Consider the following 11609-nt stretch of genomic DNA (forward strand, 5'->3'; position numbering starts at 1 on the left):
AAACCAACCTTTCCAAAAATACCCTTGGTGAATAGTGTAGTGCTACAGTACTATGAATAGTTCGTGCTATAATACCCTTCCCTAAAAAATATAAAACCCTAAACTAAAAATTTAAGAATCTTTCCCAAAATACCCCTGAACGAATACAAGGCCTTCCCAAAAGAAACCCTAGCTGAAAATCAAAACAATCCCTAAACTACTCTAAAAAACTTCTCTTGAAACCTTAGTTCCTAGAACATAAAACATAGTTGGGCGAAACATATTCAAACCCAAAATATTCAACAAATCCCAGCCTAAAAAATAATAAACATAATAATAAGCTTAAAGAATAGATCCTAAGTCGTGTCTTCCATAGCTTGTATTACGTGGATGAAAACTGGATCTCCTTCTCTCAAGTCCATCTTGAATGTTGGTCATAGCTTGTATCACGTGGATGAGAACTAGATCTCCTTCTCTGAAGCCCATCTTGACTATTGGGCTCTTGCTAGACTCATCCCAAGTGGATTGCACCAATCCTTGCATTGCTTCCTTGCTCTTCTTGACTCTCAATCTTGTGATTGCCCTATTTGAAACTTGCAAGGGATCTTTAAGACTTGGTCCAACTTGAAGCCCATCATTCCCCCTCTCCTCAAAAAGATTCGACTTTGAATCTCCACCTACATCAAAGGGAAAAGGATCAGCAATATTGAAAATAACAGAAACATAATACTTACCTGGAAGATCCACTTGATATGAATTATCATTAATTCTCTTAAGAATTTGGAAAGGTCTATCCAAGCTACTCCTATCATCAACAAGCAAAAGCATCAAATCTAAAGGATTAAGTGGATTAAAACAATAAACAATTTCAAAAGGAGAATAAGAAGTAGTTGTATGCATGGTCCTATTATATGCAAACTCTATAAATCACAATTGATAGTCTCACAAACGTTCATGCAACAATTCAATGAATAGAAAATGATACTCCAACAAACGTTCATGAAACACATCTAAAGTCTTCCTTACTTCAAAATGACCACTTCAATTATATGCCACCTCAATGAATAACAAACCATGCTCCCAAAAGTGTTCATGCAATATGCCTAAACTCTTCTTTACACCAAAGTGACCAATCCAACTCTATGCAATATCAATGAATGGTAAACCATACTCCCACCAATGGTCATGCAACACTTCCAAGGTACTCTTGACACCAAAATGTCCCATCAAAGCACCTCCATGTGCTGCACATACAAGCAACTCACGCATAGAATTATTAGGCACAAAAAGTGTATTCTCTCTAAACAAGTACCAATCTAGTCGATAGAACGTACCAAACGATGCTTTCTCACGTACTCCATACACACTATCAAAGTCAACATCATTATGTTGCAATTTCCTATCATATTCAAATCTCAATAACTTTGCATCCAAAATGAAGATAAGGACATACCTTCTTGCAAAAGCATAAACCACAAAATTTTCCTTATCTTGTGTGTACTTGATTGCATGTGGAAAAACCTCAATACATTCCTCCAACTTGGCATGCATTCTAGTCAACTTACCTTGTCCCTTCAAGTGCGTCAAAGACTCATGTTCTTCAAAGAATGGTCGGGTAGGGATTGTCGCACCTGGCACCAAATCAATGTATTGCTCTATCTTTCTAATAGGTGGCAATCCACTAAACACTCAGCTAGGAATTATGACCTTATATCCTTGCAGCAAAGAAATAATAACACTATGTGATGACCCGCTTTTACGTGTATTTTCACTGAAGGGTTGTTTTTAATTTAATTAATATATTGGTTTATTTATTTTAAATTAATGTATTTTAAATTTGCTTTTAATTTATTTGATGTTGTGTTTAATTTATTTTGTCGTTTTACTGTTTTTAATATCGGTTTCGGCGGATCTGTTTTTAGTTTCCGGAGTGAGGATTGGACCTCATTTCTTTTCTTTTTCCCTTTTCCTTTTTCTTTTCCTTCTTTTCTTTCTTTTATTTCTTTTTCTTCTTCTTTTCCCCCGGTCCCTCCCTCCCCGTGCGCTACTCCTTCTCTTTTCTCCTTCCCGTCGCCGCCCCTTTGACCGCCTAGTTCTCCACCATCTGGCCACCATTTAGTGCACCACCACCACCACCATTCTCTTCCCCTTCCACCAGAGATCATCCCCACCAATTTTTAGAGCCATCAGACCAGTCGTTACCCTCCACGAGCCCCTGGAAGTCACAGCACCTGCCTTGTTTTTCTCCCCTGTCGCCGATTGCTTCCGTAGCCTAGAACCGTCACTCGCTAGTGGTGTGGCCTACACTACCCACCCAGTTTTCTTCCCCTCTCACTGGTGAACATCCCCACTAAGTTTCACCTCCATCCGAGCCACTGTTAGCCACCACGAGCTCCTCCAAGCCACATGGATTTTCACCGATTTCGGCACCGTCGCACCACCTCCGGCCACCATCTCTTCATAACTTCTTCTCCCACCTCTTGCCGACCTAACCCACCCATTTCTGTCCTCGATCCGTTGTTGGAGCAGCTCCCACGAGCTCAACTCCGTTCAGCCCCTTTTTGGCCTTCGACCGCTGTTTCCACCACCACCCCCGGCCAAAACTCGTTTCTCTTAGCTTCATAAATATCTCAAGACCTTTCCTTATCAATTTTGTGCCTTCGTTTTTCCCCGTTCGAAAGTGGGTAATTTATTACCCACGGCAACAGTGTAAATTACACTGTTACGTTGCTTTTCTTCCGTCGTTTGAAATGTCGCGAGCTTTCAAAAAATACCATATAGTGCTGTAAGTATTTTCCAAACCTCACTTTTAGATTTAAATATATTTTTCTCATTCAATAAATATTTGCTGTTGGTTGGCTGATTCCGGACTGAGTCCGAAGAGTTTGGGGGTCGGGTGGTTTGAGGACGGAGTTGCTTAGATTGTTGATTTATGGTTGGTTGGTTGTTTTCTGCTTGATATTGCATTTACATGGTGCATGCATGTGTATTTTATTTATTTGAGAAAAACCCAGTTTTATCGGCGTAAATGAGTTTCGGGTGCGTGTGTCTCACGAGCCTAAGCCGGGATGGGTTATTATCTCGGTGGAGCTCCTCTAGTCACTTGGGAGTGGATAATACTGAGTGATATCCCCTGGGTTGTCGCAGGGCGACGACCAGATCGCACAATACGGTAACGCTGTCATGTCGACTCTGTGGTCCCTAGAGTGGCGGGGACTAGAGGATGGCCTGGCCAGGTACGCGCTAGGCGCGAGTCTGGGCGTCGCTCATTTAGGTGTCACACACGTAGTCGTTACCTGCGGTGTGGCACAGAGCCAGGTCATGCGGATGATCCCTAGGGGAGATCATGGTGCATGCATAATTGGCTCGTTTTTATGGTTTTTGGATACGGGCCATCTTCTGGGAAAATGGTGAGGATGTGTTGAGGCTTTTGATCCATTTTTTGAGAAAATGGTGGTTTGGTTCATTATCTGGGATAATGGCGAGGCTTGATTTTAAGCATTATGTTTTTGTGGGCCAAATGAGTTTTTGGCGTGTGTGGAAAAATATGATTTTATGGGTTTTGAGCTTTGGCATCCTTTCATGCATATTGTTTGAGTTTTATATGTTTTAATCTAGTGGTGTTTGGATTTTACTTACCTGCGGCACTATTTTTGGTACTGTAGATTTTGGTGCAGAGTTCGAGGAAGAGGAGGAGGCCGAGCCCGAGGATGCGACTCCGCCGGGGTGCTGAAGTTAAAGTTTAAGCTTTGATGTTTGGTTTAAATATATATCTGTGTTTTGTAATATTTTATTATGTATGTTTTAAACAGCTTTGTATTAAATTAAGAAAAATTCTGGTACTTAGTTATTGACTTTGCTTTTCGCTGCATGTTTCTCATGCACATTCATTGCTTACACACACACTTGGCACACGTCGATAGGGTGGTGACCCGGGATGTTATTATCCGGACGTCTCGATTTCTCCGTGTCTGTGCATGGGGATTTGGGGGCGTCACAGGTGGTATCAGAGCGGTTTGGCTCTGGGTAAAACCACATGTCCCGTAGGTAGTACCAGAATGTTTTTAAAGTTGTGTTTTAAAAATTATGTTAAGTAAAGTTGCTATTTGATTTGTTTTATTTGTTTTGAATTTATTTGAGCTAGTTTACTTGTATTTGTTTATTTAGTTATGTTATTGCATGCTGGTTTCTTTTTAGTTCTTGTTGTCTGGTTTGGTTTTGGTTTTGGTTTTATGTTGGTTTTATTTGTTTTTTCTTAAAGGGGGTCAAAGATTGTGTTGTGGCAGGAAGGCGATATAATCGAGGATATTATTAGTAGGCATGAACATTTAGTGTAGTAGGCTTGAATGTTTTTTTTAGCGATGTGGTTTGTTTGTATGATGTTGAGGTCTGAAGGGAATGTCATAGTTTAGGCAATCTTTGTAAGGTGGGAACTCACGTAGCAATGAGGAGAGGAATTAGCTTTAAGTCGCTCAAGATGATTGAGGTCAAGGTTTTGTAGAATTTATGTAACGAGGCTATAGTATAGGAGAGTGTAGGTTCAACGAACTTGAAGGATATGTTTAAGGGACTTTTATTTAAGGTTTGGGGTCTTTTGCTGCTGTGACCTGGCAGCGCTTGAAGAAAGAATTTAATGATCGCTTCTTTTCCACTTCCGGGAGGCAGCAAAAAGCAAGAGAGTTCTCAAGCTTGGTCCAAGGGAGCATGACTGTGGAACAGTATGCCCGAAGATTTATAGAATTTGGGCGATTTGCTCCCCACCTCATCGCCACAGAGGAAATGCGTGCCGAGTGTTTCCAGGAGGGTCTACGTCCTAATATACGCCGTATGGTGGTCAGCCATCGGATGTCCACTTTTCAGGATTTAGTGGATGTAGCCACTCTTGTGGAGTGAGAGAATAATTTGAGTATGGGCTCCCCTCCAGGACAAAAGAGGCGGAGTTTTACTGGTGAAGGAAGTAGTTTGGGTTCGCCTCAGAAGTTTGTTCAGCGGACTGGGACTCGACCACAAGCAGCCTCGGGAGTGTGTATGGGAGGACGGGTGCCAATTTGCGGAATTTGTAATAGAGCTCATGAGGGCGAGTGTCGGCTAAGTGGTGGACCCCACTGTTACCGATGCGGCCAAGCGGGACATATTGCTCGTGAGTGCCCCGTTAGAGTTCAAGAAAGCCGTGGAGGTAGACGCGGTGGAAGAACAAATCCAAGACAAGCAGTGCAAGCCCTGGTTTATGCTGTCACATCCGAAAATGTTGATGATGAGGTGCCGGCGACCCATGATGCTGGAGTCATGGCAGGTAAGGGTCTAATCTAATCTTTCGTGATGAATGCCTTGTGTGGTTTGTTTCTTTTATATTATCGAGGCTTGGAGAGAATGGCATGATCTGGGTGATCTTTTAGGGAAGTAGAATAATTGAGTTCTTTGGTTACGTGGAGTTTATGAAATGGTCTATAACGTAGTAGGTTGTAAGTTCAACAAATTTCAAGGATAGATTTTATGAAGTTTCAGCAATGTTTTAAAGTTTGGGGCCTTATAGACTTTAGGAAAATAAGTTTATAGTAATTAAGGTGTTAGGTTCAACAAGCTTTGGGGGGGAATAATTAAATTTCGAGTTTTAGATTTCGTAATTCAGATGAGTAATTTGGTGGCAATTGGGGCTTTAGATTTTACAAGTTTTTAAGGTGAATGTTTTGGATTAAAGCCACCAATCTTGAGAATTTCATAAAATGATTTATTATCTATTAATGTTTTAGAATTTGAAAGATTTGGGAGTCGATTTTTCTATTATGGGATGTAAGTTCTTTGATCTTAGAAGTTCCGGAAGAAGATTCTTATTTGATTTAAGGTTTTAGAATTGCATAGTAGAAGGATTGACTTATAATAAGAATTGAGTTCTTAGTTTTACAGACTTAGTGCTGTAGCTTGATCTACTCTAGTGAGTGATTAGTTTGTAACCATTAAAATGAGGTTGATTAGAGTTGAGTTATTGATATGAAAATTTTTTCTAGAGTAGATTTCTTTGAGGATTGGAGGTAATGATCTAGTTCGTGTATTTCTTTGAGGATTGAAGATATCGAGCTAGTTTAGAAAATAATTATTGTTAACTTGAGGTTGTAGTAGCAGATTTTAGGAAATGATTTTATCAATTCGAAAGATATAGGTCCATCAGGGTGTTGGAAATAGTAGATTTTGTGTTGGTATTGAATATGATTAAATTTGAGGCTATATGATCTGTAGACTTTTGGGAATGGATTCTTAGCAGGTTTAAGGTCATTCTCGGTACCAAACTTTAAGCAATGGCAAGTTGCTGATTTAAGGATATAAGTTGAGTAGATTCAGGAATGATTCTTGTTGAGTTGAGGATATAAGTCCAGGTGATGGAAATGTGATAATGGATCACTTGTACGTTTGAATGATTTTTGGTGTTGGCTAAGAGTACATGAGATCGATGAGTAGTAATGATAAGTGCGTATGGATTCCGGGGAGTGCGGGTCCTAGTCTCATCTATTTTGGCTTGGTGGGAGTTGAAGAGGAATCTGTGTGGTAATATTAAATTCAAGAGGTTTTGGCTTTGAGTTATTTGGTAAGTTGAACCGAATGTGCAGTCGAAGCGGGTTACCCATTGGGATGATGGTTTGAAATGACTGTTGTGTTTATCTTGAGAAGCAATTGCGACTTGAAAGCATAGGAATTTAAATTTGTGAGGCTATACTTTTCTTTGGAGATCAAGTATCCAGTTGGGAGAATTGGGAGTATGGTTATTTAACTTGAAAAGAGATCGTTAGGTCACCATGTGTGGTGTATGAAGTAATAAAGCAGTAGGATCCATGAGTGTTGTTTAATAGTTTTTGATGGATTGAAGATTTAAACAGTATGGCCTGTCTTGAGATTTATTTGTGAAGTGCTATTGAAGGAATTAGTTGTACTAAAACTAGAGTTTTTGAGAGTACAAGTAGGTGGGTGAGTTACCAAGAGCGTTTCGATTATGTCTAGGTGGTGTCTATGGTAGTTTATAATGAGTTTGAAGTATGGGATATCGGATAGAAGTTATAAGTGCTCTCGTTGGCTGGCTGGGAAGGACTTGGGCCTTTTGGAGATGTTCCTTATCTTTAAAAGAGACATGTGTATTTTGGGATGATGTTATGTGTTTTCAAATTGGGGCCTGGAGATTGATTAGTACTGGTTTCTGTCATCAATCAATAGATGTATTTTTGTGGAATGTTGATTTTCGTTTGGGGCAACGATGGCCAACTGAGGAATGAGTGGAGATTTGTGGTTTTTGGAAGTATATGATTTTCTATGGAAAAGTGGTAAAGGTTTTCTTGTGATTAGGTGTGGATTGAGCTTATACTTCATGATATTAATTTTTGAGGATATAGTCTTTATGTATTTTGGTGAGTTATCAGAGTGCGCGCGGAAGCATGATCTTTGGAGATTCTTAGAAGTTCAAATTTTGTGTTGATTTTGAAGGATTAGTAGTGATTCGAAGTTTTAATGGGAGATTAATCTTTTGGTCATGCAATTTGGTTTATGGATGGTTAACTTTGTAAGTGGCTATTAGGTTACCAAAGTTGGAATGGGATGAAAGTTTGGAAGGTAAAGCAGAGACGTCGTTGATATTAGTAATTTATGGTGAGAAGATAATAACCGTTGGGTTTGTTGGGAGTTGTCGAAGATAGGTATCTCTCAATTATGTTCAGAGTTGTATCCTGTATCTTTTTGGCACTGGTGTTTGATCTTGCAAATTTCGAGGACGAAATTTGTTTTTAAGGGGGGGAGGATGTGATGACCCGCTTTTACGTGTATTTTCCTGAAGGGTTGTTTTTAATTTAATTAATATATTGGTTTATTTATTTTAAATTAATGTATTTTAAATTGGTTTTTAATTTATTTGATGTTGTGTTTAATTTATTTTGTCATTTTACGGTTTTTAATATCGGTTTCAGCGGATCTGTTTTTGGTTTCCGGAGTGAGGATTGGACCTCATTTCTTTTCTTTTCTCTTTTCTCTTTTTCCCTTTTCCTTTTTCTTTTCCTTCTTTTCTTTCTTTTCTTTCTTTTTCTTCTTCTTTTTCCCCGGTTCCTCCCTCCCCGTGCGCTACTCCTTCTCTTTTCTCCTTCCCGTCGCCGCCCCTTTGACCGCCCAGTTCTCCACTGTCCGGCCACCGTTTAGTGGACCACCACCACCATTCTCTTCCCCTTCCACCAGAGATCATTCCCACCAATTTTCACAGCCATCGGACTAGCTGTTAGCCGCCACGAGCCCCTGGAAGTCACGGCACCTGCCCTGTTTTTCTCCCTTGTCGCCGGTTGCTTTGGCAGCCCAGAACTGCCGCTCACCGGTGGCATGGCCTACACCACCCACCCAGTTTTCTTCCCCTCTCACTGGTAAACATCCCCACCAAGTTTCACCTCCATCCGAACCACCGTTAGCCACCACGAGGTCCTCCAAGCCACACGGATTTTCACCGATTCCGGCACCGCCGCACCACCTCCGGCCACCATCTCTTCACAGCTTCTTCCCCCACCTCTTGCCGACCTAACCCACCCATTTTCAGCCTCGATCCATTGCTGGAGCAGCTCCCACGAGCTCAACTCAGTTTAGCCCCTTTTTGGCCTTCGACCGCCGTTTCCACCACCACCCATGGCCAAAACTCGTTTCCCTTAGCTTCATAAATATCTCAAGAGGCATGCGTTACATATTGCATACATGTGCATTTTATTTTAAGTGAGAAAATCATGTTTTGTTGGCGTAAATGGTTTTCGGGTGCGTGTGTCTCACGAGCCGAGGCCGGGATGGGTTATTATCTCGGTGTAGCTCCTCTGGTCACTCGGAAGTAGATAATACTGAGTGATATCCCCTGAGTTGTCGCAGGGCTACGACCGGATCGCACGATACGGTAACGCTATCATGTTGACTCTGTGGTCCCTAGATTGGCGGGGACTAGAGGATGGCCTGGCCAGGTACGCGCTGGGCGCGAGTCTGGGCATCGCTCGTTTAGGTGTTACACGCATAGTCGTTACCTGCGGTGTGGCACAGAGTCAGGGCATGCGGATGATCCCTAGGGGAGAACATGGTGCATGCATAATTGGATCGTTTTTATGGTTTTCGGATACGGGCTATTTTCTGGGAAAATGGCGAGGATGTGTTGAGGCTTTTGATCCATTTTCTGGGAAAATGGTGGTTTGGGCCATTATCTGGGATAATGGCAAGGCTTGGTTTTAAGCATTATGTTTTTGTGGGCCAAATGAGTTTTTGGCGTGTGTGGAAAATATTATTTTATGGGTTTTGAGCTTTGGCATCCTTTCATGCATATTGTTTGAGTTTTATATGTTTTAATCTAGTGGTGTTTGCATTTTACTTACCTGCGGCACTATTTTTGGTACCGTAGATTTTGGTGCAGAGTTCGAGGAAGAGGAGGAGGCCGAGCCCGAGGATGCGACTCCGCCGGGGTGCTGAAGTTAAAGTTTAAGCTTTGATGTTTGGTTTAAATATGTATCTGTGTTTTGTAATATTTTATTATGTATGTTTTAAACAGCTTTGTATTAAATTAAGAAAAATTCTGGTACTTAGTTATTGACTTTGCTTTTCGCTACATGTTTTTCATGCACATTCGTTGCTTACACACACACTTGGCACACGTCGATAGGGTGGTGACCCGGGATGTCATCATCCGGACGTCTCGATTTCCCCGTGTTTGTGCGTGGGGATTTGGGGACGTCACGCACTAGGCAAAGAGTCATTAAATTCATTAGTATAAAAGCTTGCCTTAATATAAAAACTCACTTCTCTCTTTGTTTTTCTCTCACTTTCTTCGCTTCTCTTGACGTTTCAGCCTCACCCTCATCTTTTTTCTCTCTCATTTTTTCTCTCTCTCCTCTTCGGTCTCACTATTTTTTTTTTCTCAATCTCACTTTCACTCTTGTTTTTTTTTTTTTTTTGCTCAATCTTGCTTTCACTCTTGCTTTTTAGCTCAATATCAATCTCACTTTCACTCTTTCTTTTTTTTTTTTCCTCACTTTCATTTTCCAGCTTCAATTAGTCCTCATGGACATGTGTTGGAGTTAAAGGAGCAAGTTTGATTGTTTTTCTGTTCTTTTCAAAGCTGTACATTTTCCTTAACCCATCATGGATCATCTTCCTATCGTACTACCACGTTCTCCTAACAAAATATGGCAAGCATGCATAGGCATTACATCACAAAGCACCACATCCTGGTATTTTCCAATTGAAAAAGAAACTAGCACTTGCTTATTTACCCTAACCTCCCCACAATCACTCAACCACTACAACTTGTGTGGTCTACAGTGTTTCAAGGTAGGTAAATTCAATTTCTCAATTAAAGTAGTGCTAGCCAAATTAATACAACTCCCTCCATCAATGATCATACTACATACCTTATTGTTGATGTGGCATCTAGTATGAAAAATATTCTCTCTCTAATGCTCTGTATCATCCATCTTAATTTGTGTATTGAGCACACGTCTAGCAATAAGAGACTCACCATACTCTTCATTCTTATACTCATTTTAATCTAAGCTCATGCATCCTCCTATCTCTCATACTTTGCAGATTTCTAATCAATACACCTCGTTGATCCATCCTATCTCTCACTTCCCCCAATGCCAAATTTAACCTTTCAAACTTTTGTTACATGGGCTGCAACACAAATAATAAATTTTCTACCACTCCCTTCGGTGTTGAGTCACTATTATGAGACATCGTAATGTGTTGGTCAAAAAGAATGTTAGTAGTAAAAACCTCACACACTCCCTTATATGTTTACGCTCGAATAATGACACTTCACTCGTGTTTCACTCTTAATTGGCTTTTTCCCGATAATGATCCCACACTCTCTTACATTTTACCTCAATAGTTTTTCCACTCAAGTTCTTTAAGAACTAATTGAACTTAATCAAGGCAATACAACCTTGTTTTATTCCAACTAGTAATTAGATCCAAGAAATAAGAACAATGGAAGGAATAAAATGACACGAGAATCAAGGAAATTATACGAGGGAAAGAGTAATCACATGATAAGATACCAACTATAAAGATATATTCAACATCTTTGATGATAAGGCTCAATAAAAAAATTAAAAAAAAAAGTTCTCTATACTTTTTTTTTTATTGTTTTTTGTTTTTTTGAAATTTTCTTTTCCTTTCCTTTCTGTTCTTTTCTTTTCTTTTCCCACTAATTCAATCACAAACAATTGATTCAATTGTGACAAATCAAACAATTGAATTCAAACACATAAAAATTGACAAGGAAATAGAAGATAATCAATGAAATGGCACTCTAAGCAATTGACAAACTTATAGATGCAAGAAACCCTAGAATTTAGAAACCTTAGATGATGCAATTTTCAGCCCTAGGAACAAGGAAATTTCTACACTTTTTTTTCAACTCTAGAACAATGAGGCCCTAGAATTAAATTTTAAGATGCAAGAATTAAAAGATAGAATCAGACCTGATTGGAAACCTTGCTCTGACACCAAATGATGTGATCCTGGGTTAATGGAATCCCTTGAACCCACAATCTATTTGAAAACTCACCCAAGAAAGCCAAAATCAAGTCAATGGATGGAAGAATCAAGACCCATTGAGGAACTCGTTTTAAGAACCTAGATTA

This window comes from Carya illinoinensis, chromosome 9 (assembly GCF_018687715.1).
Source record: "Carya illinoinensis cultivar Pawnee chromosome 9, C.illinoinensisPawnee_v1, whole genome shotgun sequence".
NCBI classification, from domain to species: Eukaryota; Viridiplantae; Streptophyta; class Magnoliopsida; order Fagales; family Juglandaceae; genus Carya; species Carya illinoinensis.